This window comes from Culex quinquefasciatus, chromosome 2 (assembly GCF_015732765.1).
Source record: "Culex quinquefasciatus strain JHB chromosome 2, VPISU_Cqui_1.0_pri_paternal, whole genome shotgun sequence".
Taxonomy (NCBI): Eukaryota; Metazoa; Arthropoda; class Insecta; order Diptera; family Culicidae; genus Culex; species Culex quinquefasciatus.
Window position 1 is genome coordinate 42,657,195 of NC_051862.1, and position 7,916 is coordinate 42,665,110.

General features: G+C 34.3%; 1 protein-coding gene across 14 annotated transcripts in view; it reads right to left on the reverse strand.

Moving 5' to 3' along the window:
- The window catches only part of LOC6042198 (SH3 and multiple ankyrin repeat domains protein 1), a 254,779-nt gene extending 247,375 nt beyond the window's left edge, over window positions 1-7,404 (reverse strand). For 2 of the 14 annotated variants that reach the window (XM_038255162.1, XM_038255165.1), the window contains exons 1-2: window positions 6,066-7,404; window positions 5,024-5,105 (exon numbers count right to left, since the gene is read on the reverse strand). The gene's annotated coding sequence lies outside the window, so the exon portion shown is untranslated. Of the gene's footprint in view, window positions 1-5,023; window positions 5,192-6,065 lie in introns of those variants that run through there. The other 12 variants (XM_038255172.1, XM_038255173.1, XM_038255166.1 and 9 more) reach the window with 11 other exon arrangements.
- Window positions 7,405-7,916: the final 512 nt, after the last annotated feature.

A 7,916-nucleotide genomic window follows, 5' to 3' on the forward strand; every position in this document is an offset into this window, starting at 1 on the left:
ACGAGACAAATAGGAGATGATCAGTCGAAAGAGATAAGTAAACAGTGAGCGCGCGCGGGCAATGAAAACACAAACAAACCAAACCGTCGTCAACGCCGCCGCAAAACCGGACCGGAGGTTGGAGGTTGATTCTGGTGATTTCTGTGAATGAGTCGGGCGACCTGAGAAAGAAAAAAAAAAACCGCGACTGTTCACCCTTGGGTCGTCGAAGGGGTTATCCCTCGATTGTCAAGTTTATGTTTAACAAAAGTTTAAAAATGTTGAACAAAATCAGTTTACTCATTCAAAATTCATTTAAAAATTTAATTTTAATAAATCTAAATTTCTTTTATGTCAATCGAGGGTTAAACACTTCCCCCCATAGCTTGATTGCAGTCTTGTACAAAATAAAATCAACAGTTGGTCTCGGACCTTAAAATTGCATAATCAAAAACCGGCTGTTTTAGTGCAGCACCACACCGTCGCCTTCTTGTAGGTCTGACAACCATCGACCAACATGACAAGAGCCTTCGAATCGGGCTAGCCAAGAGTTGAGTTGGTGCGTGCGGCGAGAGTCTGAGCGTTTCTGAGAACCTGGGAAATACCCCCGGACCGACTAAGCCTGTTGCATTTTGATTGGTTGCTGAACTGACACCGCAGTGTCAGCGAGTTGGAATTTATCGTGTGCGGGAGGTTTGCTTGGTTTGAGTTTACGAAAAACCGTTTGAAGTCTGACAATTCAAGTTGTTTGTTTTTTTAATGTGCAGCTTTTTATGTTACGTAAAATATTTGTATCATTTTCCGCCAACTCAACCCCTTCCTGTTTTGAACATGCGAAAAAAGACGATTTTTTTCAATAATTTGCAGCCTGAAATGATGATGATCTGGAAATTTGGTTGCAACCCGAGCAGACGGAAATAACTTGGGGATAACATTTTTTGATATTTGAAAATACTAGGCCAATAACATTTTATGTTATTTATAACAACCCGAGCAGACGGCAATAACTTGGGAATAACATTTTTTTATATTTGAAAATACTAGGCCAATAACTTTTTATGTTATTTATAACAAGATTTGTTATTCGTTGTTATGGTATTTTTGTTATTGGATTGTTATTGTAATATCAGACTAATAACTTTTTGAGTTATTCTTCGAACAAATCTTTGTTATTATTTTTTGTTATTTTAACAACTAATCCGATCATCCCAATAACAGTTCGAGTTATTATTCCATAACAAAAAATGTTATTCCCAAGTTGTTTTCGCTTTCAATCAATATCAGACCAATAACAAATTTTGTTATGATAACATAAACAGTTATTAAACTCTTATGCAAACATTGATTTTTCAAGAAGATTCCATAACACTTTCTGTTATTTTAACAGTATTTGTTATTGAAATGGCATGAATTATGTTATTGCCGTCTGCCCGGGAAGGGGAACTTTTATGTAAAATAAGACGCCCGATTTGATGGCGTATTCAAAATTCCGAAAAACGTATTTTTCATCGAAAAAAAATACAAAACTAGTTTAAAAATTCTGCCATTTTTCATTTTAAGAAAAAAATGTTGTTCTTTTTGAATCTGCAATATCCCAGATGGGTACTTTTTTCATTTAAAACAATTTTTTCATCTTTTTTTTGTAGGTTAAATTGAAGAGTGTAACAATGTTATACAAAGCTGTAGAGCAGATATTTGGTGTAAAAATCCGGCACTTTTTTCAAGTTCAAACAAAATCGAATATATTTAACAAATTATGATGTAACAAAAAATAAACAAATGAGCCTTTAAAAAATAATGTTAGTTGGTAAACAAATTTTAGAGAAATAAAAAATCATTACAAATATTATAAGACTTGACGTGAACTATCACTTGAGCGAAAGGGATAGACTGCTTGTTTACAAATGCAGATTCGTCCTATTGAAATGTTACTACGGAAATATCCTTTACCTATTCAGATTGCAATCCCGATATTCCCCAGTTGGCGGTATTGACTTAAAGATAATTTGTAAAATATGTTTTATATAAAACATGAAATTCTAAACTTTTCTAAAATTTTACATTGGATGGTATCATTTTCATTGTTTATTTTTTACAGTTTCAATGAAATTTTTAAGCTTTTGTAGTCATTTCATATAAGAAAATAAAAGAAATATATTTATAAGAATTTTAACACTGCAAATTATAAATAATTTGCATCATATTGGATTAAAAATGATGATTGATTAAAAATCCAAAGCACAACAAAGAACAAAAAACTACAATTTAGTTTTTTTTTAAAACTAAATATGTTTTTTTTTTTCTAAACTAACTGCTTTTCTTGTTCAGATTGAAGCATAGATTATAACAAATTAAGCTTGAAAAAGTAGATTTCAAAAAAATCCCGGGATTTAAAAAAATATTTTTTCCATTTCCCGGGAAATTCAAAACCCGGGAAAATTGGACGCTCTAGTCTTAATGATGATTTTTATAATATTTTTGTCAGAAAAAACTGCTCTTTTTTAATGTGATCGGTTTAATAATTGCTGAAAATTCAAAAAATGAGTGTAATTTACAGAAAATAAAAAAAATCCTGTTAATTTTTCTTTCTGGGACTGTTTCTCAGCAACCATAGGTCCAAACTTCAAATTTCTTTGAGAAATAGAGGAAATTTTCTGAACATTCCGAAAAAAAATTGGACGAGGGCAACCATGAGTAAAATCAAACATGAGGTGGAATTGCCTAGAAAACGGATTAATTTATCAATACTTAAAGTTCTTATCGTTTTTAAATCCGATTTTACCAAAAGAATACAGTTAAAACTTGTTTTGGGCATGTTTTAAAAGTATTCAAAAAATCACATTTAATCCCAAAATTGGCAACACTGCTAATAATTTTTGCACCTGCTGGTCTGTAGCACAAAAAAAATGATTCTCTAAAACATATCTTAAAATTAATAATTTTGTAATCCTGAAAATTTACCGACTTGTTGAAAATTATTATGAAAAGATTCATGATATTTATCTTAACTTAAATCGATTCTGAAGCCGAAAATATAGTAAAAAAAAGATAAAGTTTTTTATTGCAGTGTTGAAAATGAAAATTTGTTATACTCGCTTAATTTTTCAAAAAGTACTATGTACGTAGGAAACCCATGGCGCATTGGTTGTTTTGAAAAAGTAATCTAGAATTATTCGATTCCAAGCAAACACAACTGATGTTGTCAAAATAGTTGAATCCTCGATAAACATTGAGATATCGATGCCTGTGTACTCTCTTGTGTTAACCTTATAGAAATCCCAGCAAGCTTAGTAAAAGAGATCACAGAGGCATCGATACAGTGGAAGAAACTAGAAAATATTTATCTTTACATAAATATACAGCCGATTGATGCTAGTTGTCCCTCAGGATGTGACTGTTTTTGCTGTATTACTAAAGCCACCTGACAAAAGACGATTCATTTTTTGTAAGATTTTTTTTTTCGCTTTGTGTTATTCATGTATGTTTTAATTTAATCATGTATTTTGTCTTGTTTGTAGAACCCTTGAAAATGATATTATATTTATCGAAACGTCGGGCATAAAAAACAAAATTTCGTTTTACTTGCTACCGGGACTGATAAGCCGAGAACAAAATTTGAGAATTGATCCACCAGTCGATAGCACTCTTCTGTTATATTTTTTAATTTTTTCTAGTTTAAGTTCAAACAAATATAAACATTTAGTTTATCGCACTTACTCCGGTGTTAGGGCGATACACTAAATATTTGCATTTGTTCAGGGTGGTACAAATTTTAAAGCAAAAAGTATCACAAAATGCTTTATACACTGTAACAGTTATGCTAGTACCAAAAGTTTGCAAAATATCAATGAAGTTATGAACAAAAATCCTGAAGTATGTCTTCTTTAAAAAAAAACATTACAAAATGTATAGTTAAAAGTCAATTTCAGACTTTGTTTTAATAGGTCCTATAAACAAATGTTAACATTGACTTACTTACTTCGATGGAAAACTCAATTTAATAAGGTGTGAGTGGCATAAACTATATGTTTACGTTTGTTTATATGTAGCACCTTTTAAAAAAAAGTCCAGAATTCAACTTTTTCTTTTCAATTCAAATTTGAATTTTCAACACTATTTTTTTGCGCTCTTATTTTAAGGGACATTTTTGAAGGGCCAAAAGCTCAAAATATAATTTGCAAAGGCCTTATAATTTTTGGATAAAAAAAAAGTACGCACATTATCTTCTTTTTGTAATTTTCTAAAACACCAATTTTTTTTCCGTTTCAGATAAATAAATAACTGAATGCGATGCAGTTATCATACGTATTGCTAAAGTTCGACAAATATACCAGAACATTGCAAAACAGTAAATCTGTCAGTCTGAATTGTCACTAACTGTTTGTATGCTAAAAAGTGAAAATCCAGTTTGAAATGTGCTGTGTTTTATATTGATAGTTGATCATAATACTATTATTAAGGGGTTGTTTTATTACAAATATGATTTAAAAACTAATGTATCATAAACAGCATTGGAACCATTTTAAATGGTAAGATAATTTAAAATTCTGATAAATGAAAACTGAATTTAAAAAAATCAAATCTATAACAATTGGGTCCTAAAATGAAGCTTAGATTGCTGATATTATTGTTTACAGCGATAAAGATTATTTTTCTGAGTACAATGACCCTATGTACGACCACGAAGAGTTTAAAATGTATTTTTAAATCAATTTTGAAAAATTAACCTCGTGGTCCTTCTTGACAGAAAAGCTCCTACTTGACAGGTCGTTCCAAGGGGACCATAGTTGATCCATCGAAAAAATGTTGTCTTGTCAAACAAAAATTTTGCATTAAAATGAAAAAAAGTGATCAGAAATGGTTTTTGATCGTGTTTTTTACAGTTGTACATAAAAATTGGCATAGCGCTTTAGTACCCAATTGGCCCAGTAATAAACCCACCGATCCCCACCCTGCCAATGACCTTGGCTTCCAAACCACCCCAGCGCGCAGAGCTGGTAACCGGAGCAGTCCCCTAAAAAAAATCCGCGCCCAAATTTCGCACCTGTTTCAATGTTGAACAACTTTTGTTTCTCTCGTAGCAACCCGTTCCTCCGAACACCTTCTAACTCGTTCCCGGCCTGCTGCTGCTCCGTTTTTGGGTAGGGGAAAGTGGGGCAAGTGTAACAAGCTAAGGAAATGCTCGTTATAACCCATCAAAAACGTTAAAAATCTGTCGGATTTTTTTATAATCATCTTATTCCAGGTCTTGACTAAGACTTTCATAGAAGAAGTTTTAAAAAAATCCTGTTTTTTAATGTAAAAAATTGATTTAAAAAAAAATGATTTTCCGTACGTTCTTCTCAACTAGTGGGGCAAGACGAACAACCCGTTGGGGCAAGAGGAACAATGCATGAAATAACATGTTAATTTGCTAACAATTGAACTGTTATCACTTAGGTACATCAGATTAGAATGTATTTGAAACGTTTATTTAATTTTTAGATTAATTAATAATATTTTACTAAAAATTGATCGTTTATACAAAAACAAATTATTACTTAGATGAAAAAAAGGAAATTTTCATAATATCACTTTATTTTGTACGGATTTTTTTTTTATCAATTGTTTATCAGTTTTTAAGTACTTTTATGTATTTATTTCCCAATAAAATATGATGTTGCAGCAATTTGTATTTTTTCCATAATAAAAATCCATATGGTACACTTGCCCCACCTGGACAAGGTTTTTTAAAAGCTCTCAACAAAAATAGCCAAAAGTTAAATCATACTTTATAATAGGTGCAAGTCATTGGTAGGGACACTATTGATCTCGGAAAAATAGCATTTTGATAAAATGAGCCTTAAATCGAACCCTAAGCCTTATTTTGTACTTTCCAAATATTATAAGAAAACAAAGGTTTTGAAAAAATTTTCATTAAATCTCATGCCCCGTGGCGTTTACGTCGTTTTGACGGTTATGTGGTAGTAGAATCAGCTAATTGCATTGCTAGCAACAATTCCTCATACTGGAAATAATCAAAATTGTAAAAATTACGGCCGTACGAGCGATTGTTCCTCTTGCCCCATATGGTCGTCTTGCCCCACCTTCCCCTAATCCAATTGTTGTCCCGAACTCAGCCTCAGCCGCACGCAACCTTTCAAGTGTTGTTGGGTTGCTGCGATTTTTAACGTTGTTGCGGTTTTTCGGCAAAAGGTTGCTGACGTTTAAAAAAAAACACAATAAAAAGTGAACCGTTTTTTTCTGCTGGCTCTCTTCTTCTCGTTACGGTAGATAACTTCACTTTGCTCACGTTTCACGTGAGATATCGCCAAACATTCACATACACTCACCACACTCACTTGTTTCTTCCTCAATTCACTTCGATTGAGCGTAGAAGGGGCCGTTCAACTGATTTAATCAACTTTGGGCCATAAATCATAGGGGTTGGGGCTCGGTGAATACTTTTTATTTACTTCTTCTCCGCTTTTTTTCGCCGATTCAAACGGCAATTATTTCACCTTAATTGCAGCTTCTTCTTTTTTTTCTCGACAGGGCTGACGTAAAAATTTAACAATTTCACTCTCGTTTGAACCTTTTTCCTCAAATTTGAAAATTCACAAATTATCCAAGGGGGCCACAATCTTCTCGTTACCCAACGCTTACAGCGATTTTTTTTTGTAAAAATCGGTACACGACAAATTTCGATCACACCTTCTTCAGCTGTTGTCAAAAACACTACTCAAAAGGTTTTCCTCCTTGCGGAGACACGAAGCCGACCAAAACATTCGAGTTATTGATTTTTGTTTTCCTCCTCGACACGACACGACGACACAATGTTGGTATTGGTGTGTCGTCTTCGACGGGATTTAAAAACTTTCTTCTTGACGGGTTTTCAATAAAATTGACAGAATTCTTTTCTCGAAAGCTCGTACTTTCTTTTATTCAAAACAAATTCGCCCAATCCACTTGCATCAATTGAATTTCTCTCATTTCAAATTTTCTTCCTTCTAAGGATCTTCTAGGTGGATCACACGCACACACTGCTGTGCACAGCCTGCTGTGTGCGAACACACATGTGCACAAACACGCACACTACACACACCCACGCACGGTGCCGCCGGGTGTGCAAAAACTACACACTCTTGTCATTGTGTCGGGCCGACATTCCGTGCAGCGCAAAGCCTGACGTCGAGGGGCGAGGGTCCCTATCCCTTCATCCTGTCATCCCTCGCCAACAAAAACACCCTCGCGCCGCACACACTAATACAGTCGAACGCGATAGCGATCTCACAAGGCCGTACACGCGCGCGCCTACTTTGATTGTGTGCGGAGAAGCACTGTAAGCAAAACTCGCCGCCGGACGGACGGCACCGCAGCAAAACGAACGCGAAGCCGAAGTGGACCGATCGGAGTATCAACTAGGACTGGCGAAGCGAAGGCGACGACGACAGAGCAGAGCACTTGGCCGCCAGAGCGAGAGGGAGGAAAGACGCTTGCGCGAAACTGATGCTGAGAGAGGGCGAGAGTGTCAGGTGCGAAGAGAGGGAGAGAGTGTGATTATGGGGAGAGAGAATTAGTTAGAACAGGTTTTTGCAGGGTTGGAAGGAATAAATTTGGTATAAATAAAAATTAAGAATCTATATAATTTCAAATATCAACATCTAGATTTTCCTTAAAAGTTCCTATAAATATATGAAACACAATCGCTTATACGACCATTTGAAAAAAAAAAACTAGAAATTATTGTGAAGCATTAGGCCAATAATATTTTCATTAATTTTTTTATCTTCCTCGCCATAGAATTCTACAAACCTAATCTAATCTAATCTAATCAAACACAAGCGCAGCCAGTCCGAAGAAAGCATCCTGGAAGAACATGTGATTAGATTACGCCCCATGTTCTTTCTTGTCAATATTATTGATTGTAGTACATTCGAGCATCCCCGAAACGTATT